Below are 22,047 nucleotides of genomic sequence, written 5' to 3'. Positions count from 1 at the left end.
AAATTATAGCTGTTTTTCAAGTCTTAGCAGTGCATTTGTGAAGTTTTTCTGATCTAAACTGACTTCTAAAACTAATTTTTTATATTTTTTAATTGACTTGAGAGAGGAAGAAGGGGGAGAGAGAGAGAGAGAGACACATCAGTGTGAGAGAGAAACATCAATGAGTTGCCGCCCTCATGCACCCAGACCAGAATCAAACCCACAACCTGGGTATGTGCCCTGACCAGGAATCAAAGGGCCAGCTGGGACATATGCAGTAACTTCTTTTCTATATGAAAAAGCTTGGTGTATCTATCAATAAGACTAACAGCTTTAGAGCAGCAGCAGTATTTTACATTTTTATGGGAAGCATGTGTTCAAGTAGAAAGTGATAAAATACTCAGTGATTAACTGACCAACATGATATAAGTCTCTGAATGGAAGTAGTAAGTTAAAAGTACAGGTCTGGCCCTTGCAGTTTTGGCTCAGCAGTTAGAGCATCAGCTCACAGACCAAAGAATGGCAGGTTTGATTCTGGTCAAGGGCACCTACCTGGGTTGTGATTCAATTCCCGACCCTGGTTGGGGTACTACAGGGGGCAACCAATCGATGTGTCTCTTTCATATTGATGTTTTTCTTTCTCTCTCTCTCTATCTCTTTCTCCCCCTCCCCCCCCCCACTCTATCTGAAAATCAATGGAAAAATATCCTCGGGTGAAGATTAAAATAATAATAATAAAGCACAGGTCTGGAGTCAGTTATGTTTGAACTCCAGGTCCTACCTCTTATCAGCTCTGTGGCCTTAGGGCAAACTACTTACTTAGACTCTCTGTGTTCTGCTGCCCTCATCTGTAAAAAGGGAATACTAATATTAGTAGACACTACCTCACAGGTAGCTGTGAGGATTAACTAGTTAATATATGCAAAGACTTACAACAGTATACTGGCCCTTAAGTATACCATAACATTACAGCTTATTATTAGACTCCTTCATGGTGCTGCTGAAACCAATATAATAAATCTGACCCTTTAACAATTCAGTTAACTCTGGAGAAACCATTTTCCCTATAGCAAGTGCACTTAGAACCTGAGCTCACCTTCTCAGTAAAGTCTCTCAGGGACCCAGGTTAACTTTAACAAGACGAATGAAGATACTAAGGTGAAATTAGTATCTGATTTCTGTACCTATAGAGGTGAAATTTTTCTCCAAGGTCATACAACTAGTTAGAGAAAGACTTAAGACTAGCATCTGATTTGCAAAAGAGACACAAAATACTGAGGTTAGAAAGAGCAAAACCTCTGAAATCAGAGAGCTTACTAGTATGTGCCACCTCTGTGACCTGGAGAAATTTAGTTAACTTCCTGACCTCAGTTTCCATCCATTTATTAGAAAAAATCATCATCATCTTGAGTTTGAGTGGTAATTAAATGAATTAACATAAGTTAAATGTCTAGCCCAGAGCAAGGTACCCCACCGGAGGTACCTTTGTCCAATTCTCGCCAAATGCTCCTTGTCACCCTCAAGACCATAGGAACTTGGCACACCTCCAATTCCCCTCTATAGACCCCATACCTCCCTAGGGTTTATCACACTGCAAGTCTATAAGAGATTAGAAAATGTACTGGTAGTCAAAACACAACCTCATTTTGCAGTGACATTGTTTTCCATTTTTTAAAAAAATGTTATTGATTTTTTTTAGAAATTTTTTTAGGAAGAGAGAGCGCGAAACATTAATGTGAGAGAGATACATCGATTGGCTGCCTCCTGCATGCCTCCTACTAGGGATCAAGCCCACAACCTGGGCATGTGCCCCGACCAGGAATCGAACTGGGACCTCTCAGTCCATGAGATGATGCTCAATCCACTGAGCCACTCCGGCCGGGCTGTTTTCAATTTTTTTTTTCATCACAAGTGTAATTTTCTAGGTTTTCTGGGCTCCTTAGGCTTCTCTGCTCTAACCAGAATAGCTACTCTCCTCAATATCTGTGGTGTTCAACATGGAAGCCAATATAGCTAGTCTAAATTGAAATGTGCTGTAAGTATAAAATGGACAACAGATTTTGAAGACTTAGTCCAAAAAAAAAATGTAAAATACAAATTTTATATTGAAAACATGTTGAATATTTTTGATATATTGGGTTAAACAGAATGTATTAAAGTGAAGCTCACTTTTTTCATTTTTTAAAAAACTGTGGCTATGAGAAAATGTAAAATTACATATGTGGCTTGCATTATATTCTGTTGGACAGCACAGATCTATAACATCAAACAACCAAACTTACAAATGAACACATGAAACAAACCAACTTGTTCACAATACACACCCTGGAAGCTACAAAGAAAAGAAAAAGAGTGAAGCTTAAGTTAAAATAACACAAAACGCACATATAAGCAAATAAAATAGCTAGGAAAAGGAAAGTGTAAGAAGAACACAAAAAGAAAAATATATAAAACCTTATGCATAAGAATTCTCTAAATAAAGAGCTAAAGCAATTTAAGAAATAATTATATATAAAAGCTAATTGTAAAATGAAACAAAACTCAAATAAGAACTCTATAAAATCAATGAGGGCCGAGGGGGGAATCCATTAAGGGACTTTGAGAAAAGATATTTACCAACATAGAAAGCATTCAATGTACAGAAATTCTGTAGGCTCACCTTTCAAAATAGATGATCGGATTAAGAGAAATCACAGTTTATAAACCTGTATATGTATGTATTCTATACTTGGCCTTCAGAATTTTAAATGGTAGGTTTTTTAAAGGGGTAACTAAATCAAATTAAACTAAATGACAAGGCATACTTACACTACTAGGAAAGAAATACAGAAGAGTTTGTCTTCATAAACTTGGAACTGACTAGAGAAAAAAGAAAGTTTCACATTTTCTATGCATAAGAACAATTAATATAGTGATTCTCAAAGTGTGGTCTAGGGACAACTGAGGTCCTAGTCCCCTAAAAAGGACTTTGCAGGTCAAAACTATTTTGATAATAATTTTAGAAGTTATTTGTCTTTTTCACTTATTCTGTCTGTTTTCCAGAGGCTATATGTGTGATACCATAACAGATTGAATGCAGAAGCGGTAAGAAGCCCATTGTCTTTTATTAAGCCAGACGCTAAAGAGATTTGCAAAAAATGTAAAATAATGCCACTCTTCTCACCAAGTTTTTCATTCTTTTGGAGAACAGTTATTTTTCATTAAAAAAAAAATGTTATTCAGATAAGTGAGTAGGGTTTTAAAAAATGAATTACAAGTAAGATTATTTTAGCTTTCCAGTTGAAATTTCTATTATAATAAATACAGATAGATACAACCCATACACAAAAGTTCTTTGGGATCCCAATAATTTTTTTTTTCTACATCCTAACCCAAGGATATTCCTCCATTTATCTTTAGGTAGAGTGGGAGAGAGGGAGAGAGGGAGAGGAGGAGAGAGAGAAACATCAATGTGAGAGAGACACATCGACCAGCCACCTCCCACAGGACCTAGACCCAAACACAACCAAGGTATGTGCCCTTGACTGAAATCAAACCCATGACTCTTTGGTCCTCCGGCTGACACTCTAACTATTGAGCTAAACCGGTCAGGGCTAGGATCCCGATAATTTTTAAGAGTATAACAAGGTCCTAAGACCAAAAGGTTTGAGTACCACTGACAGTTACAATAATAAGGGATAAATGACAACACACACACTTACACATCAAACTACCTCTGCCCTGGAAGACTATTACTGCTATTTATATCACAGAAATTTCTAACAGTTCAAACTCTCTAGTGACCAGTAAAGAAAAAAGTCTGGTGGGGGTAAAATTGAACAGGAAACTAAAGGCAAAGAAATTAAATGTTTCCTTTTCATTTAGGAAGTTACCATTCTGATTTGAAGGCAAAATTCTAGAATTAAATAGAAGATGTTTCAAAATTACTAACCTCCATGTTTATGCCATAAGCAATAATTTAACGCTTTCACAGTCCCCTACAGCTGCTTGAAAATTCATTCAAAATTCTAAGTTATCCAGTACAAAAGCTAGACTTTCAGAGGTTGATAGACTTATCTTCAGTGAAGAATTTAAATTATTTCATACTACCTTCATCCTCAAACTTGTTAGCCTATCCAAGTTGATGCCTATGATAAAATGCCATAGTTGCATACTAAAATAAATATGCAAGAATTACTATGGACAAAAACCAGAATTAATTTCTGAGTCATAACATTTCTCACAATTTCTGTAATCTATATAGTAAAAATTTTAAATTCAACAATTTCAAAAAGGCCAATTTCTCAATCTAAAAGGAAAGAAAAATCTGAAACTAGACTAACTTTACTAGCTCTGTTAGCAGTCATTTTACCCTCAGATACACTACTCAAATTGAGAAATATGTTTAATATGGGGGGAAAGGCTGTGTACATTAACTTTAATTTGTTTAATACTAGAAATTCTTCCTTGTCCATCTAAATGCTTTTAAAACTCAAGACCAAATTGCAAATAACCATTTAACTAAGCTTTGAGTAAGGCTCTGGGCCCTTCAGACTCCAGGTTGGCACCTATTATCCAAATTACTTCACTTTTCAGGTATGTTTAGCATTTAGTCATCCTATAATACATGTAACCTTGTAAGAAAAAAACCACTCCTGCTTCAATGCTATTTTTTCATCAGAAGAGTTTAATTTAATGCTCCTCTGCTCATTCCTCACTACAAGTAGAAGTAATCCAAGGGTGATGTCATGGAAAACAGCTTCCCTAGCCTTTAGAGATTGGATCCAGTGAGAATTCTAGGAAAAACCTCTATTGGGGAATAAAACTCCAAATCTTCTAAGTTATATCCTAACTTGAAATCATCAATACCGTAATGTTAACATTTTAGTTCTCCACAAGAATTAAATCTTTCGGAAGGTAGCGACATTATGATATAGATATCCTGCAAATCTTTAATTTAGCCAGATAAGTTTTAGAGGTCTTATACTAAAAAGAGAACATCTGAGGAAATATCTTGCCTTTTCTAGTTTCTTTATTCCAAAGTTGAATTTCCTAATTCTGAAAAGGCCTTTCACTTTTGGACCAGCAACAGCACAACATATACTACGGCAAAGAGGAATTATGAGAGCCCCTCCAATAAATGATTCCTAAAACATCAATAATAATTATCTCCTATTACTCTCCCCCTTGGTTCACCACCCTGCTCTAGATACACTGGCCTCTTTGTTGTTTCTTGAAAACCAGCCACACACCCACCTTAAGGCTTCTGCACTTGCCATTCCCCTTGCCTGGATCACTCCATCCCCAGACACACATGGCTCTCTTCAGGTCTTTCCTTCAGTGTCATCTCAGTGAAGCCTTCCTCAAAACCTCCCTTTAAAATAAAAAACCTCCTAGCATTGGCTGGTGGGGCTCATTTGGTTGAGCCTCGTCCTGTACACTGAAAGGTGGTGGGTTCAGTTCCCGGTGAGGACACATACCCAGGTTGTGGGTTTGATCCCAGTTGGGGTTCCTCAGTAGGCAACCAGTGATGTGTCTCTCTCTCCCCATCTCCCTTCCTCTCCCTATAATCAATAAAAACATATAAAAAAGAAAAAACCTCCTATATACCCCATCAACCAGAAAACTCCCACTTTCTTTTTCTGCTTAATTTTTCCTCTTAGTACATTAAATGAAAATATAGGCTTATTTTCCTTAGTTTACTTTTTTGCTGTTTAGTTTTCCCTTTATTATTATTTTTTGAATATGTTTTTATTGAATTTTTTAGAGAGAGGAAGGGAGAGAGATAGAAATATCAATGTGAGAGAGAAACATCAATAGGCTGCCTCCTGCACGCCCCCTACTTGGGGATGGAGCCTGAAACTAAACAGGGGCAAGTACCCTGACCAGGAATCAAAGTGGGACCTCCCAGTCCATGGCTCTACACTCAATCCAATGAGCCACACCAGCCGGGCTAGTTTTCCCTTTTTAAAAAATTTTGTTTTGTTTCATTGACTGCTGTATCCCTAGAACCTAGAAAGAACAGCACTTAGCACATAATAAGTGCTTAATAAGTATTTGTTGGAGGAATAGATAAATTGAAGCCTCACAACCCTCCATGTTCCATAACTATCCCTAATTTAAAGATGAGAAAAATCAAAGCTCAGAGGTTAAGTTGCCCAAGGCTATAATTCTTAATAAGTGATAGAGTTGGGGCCTGCCTGACTTCAGAGCCTTCGAATTTAACCAACTATTCTACAATGCTTTACCAATGACTATCTTTCATTTCTCTTCAATAAAAAAAACCTTGTCACAAGGTACAGCGTTCCAATTCAGAGGAGATAAATGCTAATACATTAATTCAACCCCTCATAAGCTAAAGAGTCATTCTCCTCACAGTTAATGTTATTCACTCTCTAAACATTTACAAAGGGAAAGAGCAACCTTGACAACAGGCCAGCTACATAATTTTAGGGGCCCAGGGCAAAATGAAAATGTGGGGCCCCTTGTTCAAGGCAGGAAGAAAGTATCATTAAAGGTACTAAGGCATAAAGCTTTCTCCCCTCTTCTAAGGTCTCTCTCGACTTGTCATGGTGTTTTTATATTTGCTGTTTAATTCGTTCTAAGAAAAACTAAAAATTTAAATTGTTAGCATGAATTTTATCATTTACCTTAATATTGTACAATGCCAATTTTACCCAGATTAGTAAACCAAGTTTGGGGCCCATCTGAACACCCATGAAGCCAAGCTAGCCCTGGTTCCAAGATTTTAGCCCCAGATAACACAAATCAAAGCAGAGAGGTCAAACCTTAAAATTCCCAATGAAGCAGTGATTTTCCAAAATTTTACCTTGAGGACAAGCAATCAGTCCAACGTATAAAACTAACATTTTAAAGTAGGCTTTTCCTTTGGCAAATTTAATCCTGCCCGCCTTTTATTATTCTGTCTTTTTACAAAACACAAAAAGCATACTCTGAAAGACAACTGGTATTGGATTATAAATTGAATAAAGCATCTCAGACAAAAACTCAGAAAACCATTTGTTAGCTAAAAATAATATACTAAAAAAATGCTTCTTTCACTTTTTGTGGACCATTTTTAAAGCCAAACCATACATTTTTGATATGTCGAGTAAGAATGATCCCATACTGATCTATTATATATATTAATATAGTTTATGTATCATAAAATCTGACATATAAGTGCAATTTTCAAACCACGAACGTTTACTATCCTATTATTTCTCCAAGTTAATCAGCAATAAAGAGTGCAAATTAACATCCTTTACCACTGGAAAAACTGTTTCTATGCACCCAAATGTTGTGGTGATTGAAAAAGAGAATTAAACTATATAAGTATTATTATTGTCAAAAAGTTGGGATTTTCTATACATTTCTAGATATATTAAGCATTACAGAAATCTGAATGCATTTAGAAGCTCTCCAAAAGCAATTTTCACATTAGTAGAGATATTCAGGCATCATATTCCCTAGATATGAAACATAGATATTAAAATTAGAGTATTTGTGACAAAAGCATTTTCTGAATTACAACTTAATCATATTAACAAAAGAAAATATCAATTCGGAAAATATGCAAGAGTCAATAAATGTAAGGTGACAAATGAATGTTGCGAGTAAGAAAAAGGAAATAAGCGGCCTAGAAAAATGAAAAGCAAAGCATTACAATAACGTTAAATTTGAATTAAAGAATACCGTTATTTAAATAAGCAGTTAGCATTTCGTAGGAAGAAGGCCAAGCAACGTGACTATTATATATCTAGTCGATTCACAGCACTGCTTCAACATTCCGGACTTATTGCTTATACTCATAATATAGAAATAAAGAGGCAGCAACAGTTAGCCACTACAACATTAACCACTCTGGCAAAGGTGACTGAAAAAATTGCCTTGCATTTTGATTTTTACACTTTACAGCTACAGATTATTTTCATATATATGGCCTCGTAGTCCTCACTACCCTGTGATGTGACTAGATTTCATAGATAAGAAACCAAAGCTCGGTAAGCGATTTTCTCAGTCACCCAGTCGAACCCAGACCTTCTGATTCCACGTTTTATACCTCGCATTTCGTCTAGTTCTATTTCAGGCATAAATAGGATTTTTAAAGGGAAAGAACGGGTTAGGGAAAAAATAATCATGGTACCTGCAGCTGTGTGCTGCAAAATATGGCTGAATTATGCTTCTTCCTTTTTTTCCCCCTCTCTGGAAAAAAATTAAAATTCAAACAATTTAAGTAAACTCAAAGACAAATTCGGTCCGGGCGTCCACCCCCTGTTTGACTCGGGTCTGTGCAGAAAGGGCTACCGAGTGGGTGCCGAGCGCGGAGCCGGCCGAAGCCCGGGCTCCCGCAGGCCGAAGGGCCAGGGGCGGCTACGTACCTCGGGGGTCCGTCCAGCCTCTAGTAGACGGCAGTTTGCATCAGGAAGAAGCGGGCCGGCGGCCGGACGGTGGGCGGTCGGGCACCGGGACGGCACTCGGCAGGCTCCTCGAACGTCTAGAAGGGGCCGCTCCCGGGCCGGGCCGGGGCGCTCCGGCGGGGGGCGAGTCTGCGCGCCTGCTGCCCCCTCGGAACCAGTCCTGGGAGAGAAGACAGCGCTGAGTCGCAAGTCGAGACAGTCGAGTTCGTCGGGAGGCGGCGCGGCGTCGGGGCCGGACCCGGCCTTGCCAATGCCTGGGGCACACGGCACCTGGCGGGGCTCGGCGAAAGGACCGACTCGGGACAGCGGGCGGGGAAAGGGGTTGAGGGGCCGCGGGTAGCGGCAGAAGCACTGGAGGTGGCGGCGTCGACGACGGCGTCTCCGGGCTTCTGCCCCGAAGCGCGCCGAGCCTCAGGATCACCCACGCCGGGGGTGGAGGAAGGCGGGCGAGGGGCGGGAAAGGGGCGGGGCGTGTGGGGCCACCAGCCAGGGGCCGCTCCTGGCCGCGCGCCCCCTGCGGGCGGCGAGAGCCGCCCGGGGCCCGCCCAGGAAGGCGGGGCCCGCCGGCTGGGGCTCTATGCGCTGTCGTTGCAACGCGGAAGCCTGCCACGTGGGTAGGGAGGTCGAAGGGTGGGAAGCCGAGAGATGGACAGGAGGCCCTGGAGGCGCCCCCGGTCCCCGCCGGTGCCTCAAGGGGGCCCGCGTGCGGGCGGCGGCCCGGAGGGTGTTTACCTTCCCCCTGGTAGAGCGCCAATGCCGCCATCTTTCAGCCAGCGCGCGTCACTTCCGGCGCCGCGGGAGCGGGTGTGGGAGCAGGGTGGGGGCAGGGCTGTCCCACGCTCGCGGGGCCCCACGTTCCGGCTGGCCACGCCAGCGGGCCCCACTGAAGGGATCGGGCGGCCCCGCGCTGCGGCCGCGAGCCCTGCCAGACGCGGCTTCCCTCGCCGTCGGGGCTGGGAACACTTGGCTGTGCCAGTCGCCGCGCAGCGGTCCCTCTTCGTCTGCGCGAGCGGTGGGCTGGAGCCACTGCGGTGCGCCCACTCTCGACAAGTTGAGGGTTAGGAAGCCCGGAAAATGTCTTTGCATCTTGCATTCAGTGGGGGTGGGGGAATCGGGAACGACGTGGAGGGAGCTTTACGATGTCTACCTGTGTTATAAAAGTGACTACATCTGCACCAAATGACATCATTTTTTTTTAGTAAGGCAACTTGCAGGGGACAATTGCGTCATAGTTCCACTTGGCTATAACACAACAATTACACGTTTCAGAAGTACATCTCCCAGAGGTGGGAAAATTCTTAGAAAACGGCATGTCTGCACCACACAGAGAAATGCCGGATCTAAAAACGCTGTTCTGTTTCTATTTGCGTCAAAATAAGATGGCAAGAAGAAACAGAGGGCGGTGATTTTTTAAAATTTTATTTTAAACAAATCAGCTATAGAACTCTACCTTAATATGTTTTTTAAATAGCGCCTCTTCTTGATTTAGAATATAAAACTACATTATAGGACTTTTATAAATTTAGTGTTGTGAAATCTTCTGGGAAAAGTGTAGGTGACAGAAATACACAGTTGGAGGCCAGTGGTTCTACAACTAGCATTAAATTGTCATCCATTGCCCATTTCTGATCCTAAACTAAGGAATTTCTCGTCCCCCCCATCCCCACCCCACCCCCCCGCCGCCATTTTATCTCTAGACCAATATCCCGATGTACTTTCAGTGAGATACATATATTGCTAAAATGATTAGTATCTCTTTGTAGCAAACTTAAACACGTCCTGTTCCCAAGAGGACAAAATAGCACACGGTGTACTATTTAGCTGAAGTAGACAGACTACTTCGTGGGGGGAAAAAAGAGAACGAAGCACCTTAATCTTCTGGAAATAGGGGAAATAAACTTCCCTTTTCCCATTTAAACTGTAAAACAAGCTTTAAAAAACTATAAGCCATAAAATGAACTTTAAATGGCATACTTTCAACTTTGAACATTTGAGTTTTCATACATTATTCTTGAATATCTAAAAGCATTGAATTTTTTTTACATTAGCTAAGAGACATACATTTTGAGCTATACATTACATAGTGTGGCACTAAACTGTCTAGAAAGAGACTTATGTTCTTGATTCAGTCGGGAGCTGAAATCATTCTCTTTTGTACAGCAGGGATATACCTACGGTGATGTCATGAGCCTTATTATGACATTATATGGTCTCCTGTGATATTTCATTATGTCCAAATGTACATTTTAAATATATTTTACTGTTTCTGAAACCGGGCTGCATCTTTCCACCAATCTATATATTTACTATGTAGTGCCCACCCCTGAAAAAGAGTGATCTTTAATCAATGATAACTCTCTCATTCAAAAAAAACAAGGAGTGTTTTATAGAAGGGTCTGGTACAATAAGAAGCATTTTGCTTCTCCAACACCAAGCAAAGTTAAACCAAATCATTTAAATAAAGAACTCCTCCAGGTAATTCCTGTCTTCAGTGACTTTTCCCACCAATTACTGGAACAACAGAGCTTGAGAACATTTTTTCACATTAGTAGAGCCCCTCTTAGGGCAGATAGAAGCTGTCTTCTCCTAGCCCTCTAACTTAAGTATAGAGTCCTCAAATCCGATATCCAGCAGTCTCAGATGTCCTGAGGCTGGTTAGAGGCTTGGGACTGGGAGTGGTAGTGGAGTTGGAAGCTCCTTCCCAAGAGTTCTGAGGATTTAGGATACTGTATACCCTCCCCCACTTTTTAAAAAACGTTGAGGCTTTTCAGAAATCCAGTCTGTGGTAATTATATTGGTAATCACTTTTCATGTAACTAGCCCCCACCCCACACTCTGGGAATCTAAGAGTTACATCTTCAGCAAACTCTAATAAAGCTGTATATACACTCTCTTTCCTCTTGAAAACTGTTTGCCAAGCGCTCTATTGCTTGAAGCTTTTTAAGGCGTCTTGTGGAGTCTAGTCTATCTCAATCCCTCAGGGTCCACCGGTATCTTCCAAATCAGTACTAACTTCTGTGGGTCCAAACCAAGACCTGTACACGGAAACATTCCAACAGGATGGTGGCTATTGTCTTGAGCATTATTTCCTGGTCCCTAACCCAGATGGGGCCTTCAGAATGCAATCTGGGGGTCCCTACATTTTCCAGGTTTTCAAGTTTATTGTTTTAACAGCCAAATAGAATAACTTGAAGTTTTATAATTTTTTATTTACTGATATTAAAGAGAGAGAAACAGAAACACTGATTTCTTGCCCCACTTACTTATGCATTCATTGCTCAATTCTTGTATGTGCCCTGACTGGGGGTCGAACCCGAAACCTTCAAGTATGGGGGCGATGCTCTACCAACTGAGCTACCTGACCAGGGCCACTTGAGCTTTTATGTTGCACGACTAATAGGAAATTGGTGTCTTCGTGAATGTTGGAGGACTCCTGGCTAATGCTCACACATCTTGGTCATTGATGGTCACCTGTCACTTATAGAGGCTCCTCTTAGCTTGTTTCATTACCTCTGGCCTTCTGGTCTTTCACCACCTTTCCACATTTCTCCAACTCTCTCTCTCTCTCTCTCTCTCTCTCTCTCTCTCTCTCTCTCTCTCTCTCTCCACTTCCTGACTAATAAACTTGACTCTCCCTTCACTTACCTAGCAAAGCAAAAACCTAAAGCTATCACCAGGAAACTTCAATCTCTTTAAACAGGTCATGGCTTCTAGAGATCCCTACACAGGGATGTCTTCAGTGGTTATCTCTGTCAGCTCTGTAGTCATTTGGTGAGAACTCTTTCCTGAGCATACCACCTGTTTCTCTCTTTCCCAGTGTCATGAACCCTCAAACCCAACCCTGGGCCCAGCTAGAAGAATACCAAATTCCTAAATATCCAAAAGTGATGTAAGTGCAAAAATAAATAAACAGCCCTGGCCGGTTTGGCTCAGTGGTTGGAGTGTCAGCCTGCGGACCAGAGAGTTCTGGGTTCGGTTCCTGCTAGGGGCACGTACCAAGAAAAAAAATAAACAAACAAAACACTTCAAAGGGCACTCCCCCCACCCATGAAACAGTGCATCTGAAGTATTACATTTGTGTTATTTCACTAATGAGCAGAGCTACCTCAAGGAAAATGAATTGATCACATCACTTATATGTACGTGGCCAAGAGGACTCAACAGTGTGATTCTTCCTAGAACCAAGTGCTTCTTCCTATTTCACTTCCATTCTTAAAAGCCCTAGCAAACAGTTCTCTGTTGGCTGTTAGAATAACCACTTTGACCCAGGGCCAGTCGACAAGGGTTCAGAAACACTCAGGTTCCATCTCAGAGTTCCACATACACTGTGATAGATTTAGACAATATGGGGTGCCATGTGAGCAAGGACAGGGAAGGGGGGGATGTAATCGGAGCTTGAGAGAGTCAAGCACGGCTTCTCAGAGACATTATTCTCTAAGCTCAGTCCAAAGGGAAGAAAGCAAGGAGGAGGGTAAAAGATAGCCACAGGGCAGTGTGTTCCAGGCCTGGGAGAGGCAGCAAGGCACCTTTATCTCTTAGAGAACCACTGATAGTTTAGTAGGGTTACAATGTAGGACACAAGAAAGACAGAGGGAAAAGAAGCCAAAAATTCAGGAAGGCTACGGAATATAGACCGTGGCAGTTAGGGCTTCTCCCCTCCTGTGTTGCCTCTCACTCCATGCTCTTTCCATTGTACCATGTTATACTGATTAAAATACCAAATGATCTTCACACTGCTGCATGTTTTACTCCTACTTAATTCCAGAAATTGTTCATTTGTAATCTACTATACTAATATACTCACTCATGCCATAAATATTTATGAGTGCCTACTATGTGCCAAGTCTTTTTCTAAGCACTGGGAATCTACCAGTGACCAAACATATAAAAATCCATGCTTTCTGCCGGTTGGTGTACCTCAGTGGTTGAGTGTTGACCCATGCACCAGGAGGTTGCCGGTTCAATTCCCAGTTAGGGCACATGCCCAGGTTGTGGGCCCAATCCCCAGTGGGGGGCATGCAGGAGGAGGCCAATTGATGCTCTCTCTCACCGATGTTTCTATCTCTACTTCTCCATCTCTAAAAATCAATAAAGAAAAAAAATGTTAATAAAATAAAAATCCATGCCTTCTTACAAATTACATAAATCAGCCAGCCCTGACCAGTTTGGCTCAGCAGTTAGAGCATTGGCCCTCGGACCAAATAATCTCGGGTTTGATTCTGGTCAAGGGCACATACCTCGGTTGCGGTTCTGTCCCTGGCTCTGGTCAGGGTCTTGTGGGAGGCAGCTACTCAATGTGTCTCTCTCACATTGATGTTTCTCTCTCTCTCTCTCTCTCTCTCTCTCTCTCTCTCTCTCTCTCTCTCTCTTCCCCTCCCACTCTATCTGAAGATAAATGGAAAAATATCCTTGGGTAAGTATTTTTAATAATTAATTAATTAATTAAAATATAGATAATCCTTTAAAAATTACATAAATCAGGCAATAACCAAAATAAATTATATGGCCTATTAGAATGTGACAAATGCTATGGGAAATAATAGAGCAAGATGATAAAAGAAATGAGTGTCGAGGAGGATGGGTGTTCCGATTCTAACTGGGAAGATTTGGGTAGGAGTTAGCCTTTGAGCTTTGACTTGAAGAAGATAAAGGGCCAGACTGTGTTAAACCTTGTAGGCTATTGTAAAGTCTTTGGCCTTTTTTCCCCTTTATTTTATTTTTCCATCACCATTTACTTCCCCTATACCCTCTTCCACCTCCACCCACTCCCTCCCTCCCAAGTCTTTGGCCTTTGAGAAATTGGAACCATTGAAAGGTTTTGAGAAGAGGAGCAATATGATTAACACTTAGGCTGCTGCCCTGGCCGGTTTGGCTCAGCAGTTAGAGCGTCAGCCTGCAGTCCAGAGAGACCCGGGTTCAGTTCCCGCTAAGGGCATGTACTGCGGTTGCAGTTTGTCCCCAGCCCTGGTTGGGTCGTGTGGGAGGCAGCCACTCGATGTGTCCCTTTCACATCAATGTTTCTCTTCCTCCCCCCTCCCCCCACTCTATCTGAACAAAAAATGGAAAAATGTCCTCGGGTGAGGATAAAAATAAAAAAACACTTAGGCTGCTGTGTGAATAATAGAATTTAGGCATAATATAATGTACAATATGATGGCTGTAGTTAACACTGCTGTATGGTATATTTGAAAGTTGCTAGAAGTTCTCATCACAAGGAAAAAAATTTTTTTTCTTGTATCTGTATGAGATGACAGATGTTAACTAGATTTGCTGTGGCAATAATTTCACAATATATGTAAGTCAAATTATGCTGTATACCTTAAATGTATACAGTGCTGTATGTCAATTATATCTCAACAAAACCGAAAGAAAAAGAAAAAAAAACATTGGAAAGATTATACAAAAAATATAGGCTGTTTAAAAAAAAAGAATTTAAGCAGATGTGGGTGAAATGGAGACGGTAAGAAATGCCCAGACACTGCAAATATTTTGAAGGAAGAGCCAACAGGATTTCCTGAATGTAGGGAGAAAGGAAAGAGAGGTGTCAAGGATGTCACCCAGGTTTCTGGCCTGAGCAACTGGAAGGATGGACTTGTCACTTCCTGCAATCTGGAAGACTTCAAGAGGAGCAGGTTTGAAGGGGTAGGTGGAAAGGAGAAGATGCAAGGACTGGGCCCTGGGCTGTGCCTTGGGTAGGAAGCTATCCAGGAGAACACAGGGGACTGGTCTAGGAGACCAGAGTGCCATGTGCTGTACCCTGGAGAGGCAGGTAATAAATATCCATCATCAATAAAAGATGCAGTGTCCTGGGTGGTTTGCTCAGTGGTTAGAGCGTCGGCCCATGGACCAAAGAGTCACGGATTCAATTGCAGTCAAGAGCACGTCCCTGGCCCTGGTTGGGGTCGTGCAGGAGGCAACCAGTCGATGTGTACCTCTTTTTTTTTTTTTTAATCCTCACCCGGGGACATTTTCCCATATTTTGTTCAGATAGAGTGGGAGGAGAGAGAGAGAGAGAAACATTGACGTGAAAGGGACACATCGAGTGGTTGCCACCAGCACTACCCAACCAGGGCCGGACACAAACTGCAACCGAGGTACATGCCCTTAGTGGGAACCGAATCGGGGTCTCTCTGGACCATAGGCCGACGCTCTAACCACTGAGCCAAACCGGCGATGTGTACCTCTTACATCGATGTTTCTCTCTCTCTCCCTCACTCCCACTCTATCTGAAGATAAATAGAAAAATGGTCTTGGGTGAGAATTAAAATAATAATAATAATAATAATAAATAAAATAATAAAAGATGCAGTGAATATCACAATTTTAACTAAATATATTTACCTTGAAATACAGTGTATACAAAGCCCCTTTAAAATGAAAACATTAAAAAGAACAAAATTTTAAAAATGTATATTGACTTTATTGGGGTGACATTGATTAATAAAATTATATAGGTTTCAGGTGTATAATTCTATAATACATCATCTGTATATTGTATTGTGTGTTCACCACCCAAAGTCAAGTCTCCTTCCATCACCATTTATCCCCCCTTTACCCTCTTCTACCTGCCCCCAAGCCCTTTCCCTCTGGTAATCACCATACTGTTGTCTGTGTCTATGAGGTCTTTTTTATTTTTTATTTTTGCTTAATTCCTTCACCTGTTTAACCCAGCCCCCATCCCTCTTCCCTGTGACAGCTGTCAGTCTGTTGTCTGTATCTATGAACAAATTCTTTTTTGTTTGTTTGGGTTTTTTTTATTAATTAATTTTTGTTACAGATGTTTCTCCTTTTTCCCCCACTGATTCCCCCCTCCCTCTCCCTCCCTGCCCTTTCCCCAGTTTGTTGTCCATGTCCACTGTTCTATGAACAAATTCTTAAAAAATCGTTTAATGAAAAATAATGAAAAATAATACTATGCTTCAGAAGCCTCAACATGCAAGTTACATATTCATGAGGTGTTGATGAGACTTCCAAGGGGCTGGGTGTAAGTAGAGGAAGGACTGGGCACTGGGGCGCACCAAAGGTAGGGAGTCACCCGGAGAACACACAGAACTATCAAGGAGATAGAAGGAGTAGCCAGTGAGATAAGAGTAAAACTAAGAGTGTGGTATGCTAAACGAGATAGAAAAGTATAGTAAGTTGTTAAATGTTCACTATCAAAGATGAAATTAATATCACTACTATATTTATTTGGAAACATGATGTAGACAATGCCCCCTTGTAAATGAAAATGCTAAAAACAACGCTTTCTCTCAGTTAATAATTTTTATGTTCTTTCGGAACCAGTAAAAAGCAACACTATGCTTTAGAAGCCTCAAGATACAAGCCACATATTCATAAGTACTGCATTTCAGTAGATGTGCATGCAAACACACACACATCCTAAGTGTGAGCGCCAGAGTTGAGGTGAGTGGGAGCAGTGAAGAGCTACTATATGGTGTTTGCACCATGAAGGAAGTGAAGAAAAAAAAAAGCCTCCAGTAATTAGCGTTGCCAGAACACAGCTTTAGAGCTTGGGGACTGTGGTTAAGGACAGAAACGGGACTGAATCTAGGCTCTGAAGTTATTTATTCTAAAACTAAATTCTTAAAAAAACAGTAATCGCATACCTCTCGGGACAAAATGCCTTTGTCCTGACACAGGGCGGAGACAGACTTTAGGTAAGTCAGTTCTGGCAGCCTCAGCTTGGGGCAGGGTAGTGTTAGTGGGAGCAGGGGAAGCGCACGTGAACAGCAGGGGCCCAGGCCTGGCTTCAAGGACGCTGAACTTCACCCTGTCCAGAGACCTGGGAGAAGAGCAGCACAGTCACGGTGAGGGGGCGTTGGAATGCTAAGCCCGGGTGAGACAGAATGCCCTTCTGGGACCAGAAGTCTCAATATTGTCAAGATGGTGATTCTCCTCAAACTGATCTATAGATTCAAAACAATCCTAAGCAAAAACTCAGCAGGCTTTTATGCAGAAATTCACAAGCTGATCCTAAAATTTATATAGAAATGCAAAGGCTCTAGAAAAGCCAAAACAACTTTGAAAAAGAACATAGTTAAAGGACTTACATTTTCTCACTTCAATCTGGGCATGTGCCCTGAGCAGGAATCAAACCAGTGGCCTCTAGATGCATGGGTCAATGCTCAACCACTGAGTCACACCAGCTGGGTGCATTTTCTGACTTCAAAATGCACTATATAAAATGACAGAAATCGGCCCTGGCCGGTTTGACTCAGCGGTTGGAGCGTCGGCCTGTGGCCCAGAGAGTCCTGGGTTCGGTTTCCGCTAAGGGCATGTACCAAAAAATAACATAACGTAACATAACATAACATAACATAACATAACATAACATAACATAACATAACATAACATAACATAAAATATGACAGAAATCAGCCCTAGTGGTTTTGCTCAGCGGTTAGAGCATTAGCCCACAGACCGAAGAGTCTCAGGTTTGACTCCCGGTCAAGGGCACATACCTGGGTTGCAGGTTTGATCCCTGGCCCCGGTAGGGGTGTGTGCAGGCGGTAACCAATCAATGTGTCTCTCTCACATCGATGTTTCTCTCTCTCTCCCTCCCTCCCTTCCACTTTATCTAAAAATAAATGGGAAAATGTCCTCAGGTGAGGATTAATAAAAAAATAAATAAATAAAATACAACTACAAAAATCAAGACAGTGTGGTACTGGCATAAGGACAGAGATATAGATCAATGGAACAGAGTCCAGAAATAAATCCTTTCTTTTTTTTTTTTAATCCTCACCCAAGGACACTTTTCCATTTTTTGTACAGATAGAGTGGGAGGGAGAGGAAGAGAGAGAGAGAGAAACATCGACGTGAAAGGGACACATCGAGTGGCCGCCACCCGCACGACCAACCAGGGCCGGGGACAAACTGCAACCGAGGTACATGCCCTTAGCGGGAACCGAACCTGGGTCTCTCCGGACCGCAGGCCGATGCTCTAACCGCTGAGCCAAACTGGCCAGGGCCAGAAATAAATCCTTTTATGGTCAAGTTATTTTCAAGAAAGTGCCAAGGCAATTCAATAGGGAAAGGATGGTCTTTTCAACAAGCAGTGCTGGGACAACTGGATAGCCACATGTAAAAAGATGGAGTTAAACCCTTACCTCACACTATGTACAAAAGTTAAACTCAAAATAGATCATAGACCTAAATGTTAGAGCTAAAACTAGAAACCTTTCAGAAGAAAACACAGGAGTAAATCTTTGTGACCTTGGGTTAGGCAAAGTGTTCTTAAATGTGATACCAAAAGCATGACTCATAGCCCATGCCAGTGTGGCTCAGTTGGTTGAGCATTGTCCTGGGCACTGAAAGATTGCCAGTTCAATTCCCAGTTGGGGCACATACCCAGCAGTTGGTGTGCATACTGGAGACAATCAGTTGATGTTTCTCTCTCATATCGGTGTTTCCTCCCTCTCTAAAATCGATAAAAATGTATTTCTTTAAAAAGCACAACTCTAAAAATCAATACGAATCTTCTTTAAAAAATTTAAAAAGCATGATTCATAAAGAACAAATTGAACTTCAAAGTTTAAAACTTTTGCTCTTTGTTCAAAGATACCATTAAGAAAATGAAAAGAAAAGCTACAGACTGGGAGAAAAAATTTACAAATCATGTATCTGATAAAGACTTGTGTCCAGAATATTTAAAAACTTTTGCACCTCAATAAAATAAACAACCTAATTTAAAAATGAGTTTGAGCCTGGCTGGTTTGGCTCAGCGATTAGAATATCAGTCAGTGGAACAAAGCATCATGGGTTCGATTCCAGTCAAGGGCACATACCTCGGTTGCGGTTCGGTCCTGGCCCTGGTTGTGCGGGAGACAACCAGTCAGTGTGTCTCTCTCACATCGATGTCCCTCCCTCACACTCTATCTAGATGAATGGGAAAATATCCTCAGGTGAGGATTAAAAAAAAAAAAAAATTGAGCCCTGATGCTCAGTGGTTAGAGCGTCAGCCTGAGCATCGAAGAGTGAAGAGTTAGATTCTGGGTTAAGGGCACGTACCTGGGCTTCAGGTTCAATCCTCATCCCTGTCAGGGCACATGCAGGAGGCAATCAGTCTATGTGTCTCTCATATTGATGTTTCTCTCTCTCTCTGTCTCTCTCTCCCTCCCTCTCTTGCAGTCTCTCTAAAAATCAATGGAAAAAAATTTCTCAGGTGAGGGTTAACAAATAAATAAAATAAAACAAACATAAAAATGAGTGTTAATAGATATTTTACCAAAAAAGAGATATGAATGACTGATAAGCACATGAAAAGGTGCTCGACATCATTAGTCATTAGAGAAAAGCAAATAAAACCACATCTACTAGAGTGTCTATAATAAAAAGAAGAGACAATATCAAGTTGTGATATTGTGATAGTGTGAAATCAAATTGGTGAGGCTGTGGAGCAACTGCAGCCTTCATACATTGTTGGTAGGAATGTAAAATAACGCAGCCACTTTGGAAAAGTTTGGCTATTCCTCAAAAATGTCATAGATTTACCATGGGACTCAGCAATTGCACAACTTGATACTTACCAAGAGAAATGAAAACAAGTTTTCATAAAAACTTGTACACAAATGTTCATAGCAGCATTACTCACAATAACAAAAAACATGTACACAAATGTTTATAGCACTAGTATTCACAATAGCTAAAAAGTGGTATGTCCATAAAATGGAATTATATTCAACAATAAAAAGGAATGAACTACTGCTGATAGATACTACAACATGAGTGAACCTCAAAATCATTATGCTGAGAGAAACCAGAAGCAAAAGACCACATATTGTATGATTCCAGTTATATAAAATGTCCAGAAAAGGCAAATCTATAGAGCCAGGAAGACCATTAATGGTAACCTGGGGCCAGAGATAGAAATGGGGATCGACTGAAAATGGATACTTGGGGTCTCTTTGGGAGTGATGGAAATGTTCAAAATCTGGATTGTGGTGATAGTTGCACAACTCTGTAAATTTACTAAAAACCACTTAATTGTATACTTAAAATGGGTGAATTTTATGGTATGTCAATTTTACTTCAATAAAGCCCATTTTCTAAAAAGAGCATGCTTGTAATTAATTGCCTATGAATTCCAGCTCTGCTACTTACTAACTGTGGAATCATGGGCATGTTTACCTAATCTTTTTATGACTCAAGTTTCTTCACCTGTCAAATGGTAATAATAGTATATCTCTCTCCCTGGCCAGTTTGGCTTAGCAGTTAGAGCATCAGCCTGTGGACCGTGGACCAAAGAGTTGCAAGTTTGATTCTGGTCCTGGGCACGTACTTCGGTTGTGGTTTGTCCCCGGCCCTGGTCGGGGTCGTGCGGGAGGCAACCAATTGATGTGTCTCTCACATTGATATTTCTCTCTCTCTCTCTCTCTCTCTCTCTCTCTCCCTCCCTCCCTCCCACTCTATCTGAAGATAAATGGAAAAATATCCGCGAGTGAGAATTTTTTTAAAAGTATATATCAAAAAAATAGCATATGCCTCATCAGATTGTTGTAAGGATTAAATAAAGTTAATGCTTGTTAAGTTGGTGCCAATGTTTGTTTACTACTATTATTCGTATTAATAACATTATTTCCTGTGACATTTCTACTTCCAAAAGTTTCTGACAATGAAGCATATATTTTATTCAATGAATTCTATATGTATTTAAGTGATTTTATTGATTTTTAGAGAAAGAAAGGAAGAGGGAGAGAGAGAAACATCCAGGTGAAAAAGAAACATCAATCAGTTGCCTCCCCCATGTACCCTGACTAGGGATGGAACTTGCAACCTAGGTATGTGCCCTGACCATGAATCAAACCTGTGACCTTTCGGTGCACTGGACAATTGAGCCACACCAGTCACGGCATAAATTTTATATATTACTTATATAATTCACATACTGTAAGTTTCACCCTTTTAATTGTACAATTCACTGGTTTTTAGTATATTCACAAAGTAGTGTAACCATCTCTAATTCCACATTTTTATCACCTCAATGGGTTTTCTGAATTGGCTGGTACAACTTACAGTGTAAGATAAATTCTAAATTTACAAACTTGTAAGTTCCTAAATTTAGAACTAAATGCCTCCACCCACATACAATATATTGTACAGTTTCTACCATCACTTAACCAATGAATGCATTTATTGAAACATATCTTCCTGTTTTAGGTAAGTTGTTGTACCTAAAACTTATGAAAACATATTCATTTTCATTTTTTTTTCTTTATTGCTTTTAGAGGGAGAGAAACATCCATGAGAGAGAACATCGATTGGCCCCCTCCTGCATGCCCCCCACTGGGGATCGGGCCCACAACCTGAGCATGTGCCCTGACCAGGAATTGAACTGGCGACCTCCTAGCGCATGGGTCCATGCTCAACCACTGAGCCACACCGGCTGGGTGAAAACATACATATTCATTTTAGTCTTTATTAAGTATTCAATGAACATAGGTAACCTAAATTCTTATTCTTCTCTCCTTACACTTTTTTCTGACTGGAAATGAATACCTGTTCGTGATAGAAAACTTGTAAGCAGAAATGCATGGAGGAGAAAGAAAACTTGCATTCTTTTTAACACTGGGTGAAAAAGGAGTTGTCTCAACAATCTTTACATTTTAAAATATCGATTTATTGGTAATTTTTCCATTAAATAAGTGGGTTTTCTTGGATAAGCTTT

The 22,047-nt window shown here is 40.9% G+C and overlaps 1 protein-coding gene across 3 annotated transcripts in view; it reads right to left on the bottom strand.

The window, feature by feature from the left end:
- The window catches only part of KLHL15 (kelch like family member 15), a 36,293-nt gene extending 27,903 nt beyond the window's left edge, over positions 1-8,390 (bottom strand). For 2 of the 3 annotated variants that reach the window (XM_036270770.1, XM_036270774.1), the window contains exon 1: positions 8,340-8,390. The gene's annotated coding sequence lies outside the window, so the exon portion shown is untranslated. The remainder of the gene's footprint in view (positions 1-8,339) is intronic. The other variant, XM_036270775.1, reaches the window with a different exon arrangement.
- Between the last annotated feature and the right edge of the window lie 13,657 nt (positions 8,391-22,047).

The sequence above is a fragment of the Molossus molossus genome, unplaced genomic scaffold (assembly GCF_014108415.1).
Source record: "Molossus molossus isolate mMolMol1 unplaced genomic scaffold, mMolMol1.p scaffold_m16_p_2, whole genome shotgun sequence".
Classification (NCBI taxonomy): domain Eukaryota; kingdom Metazoa; phylum Chordata; class Mammalia; order Chiroptera; family Molossidae; genus Molossus; species Molossus molossus.
This window is presented reverse-complemented; position numbering and strand designations above follow the sequence as displayed.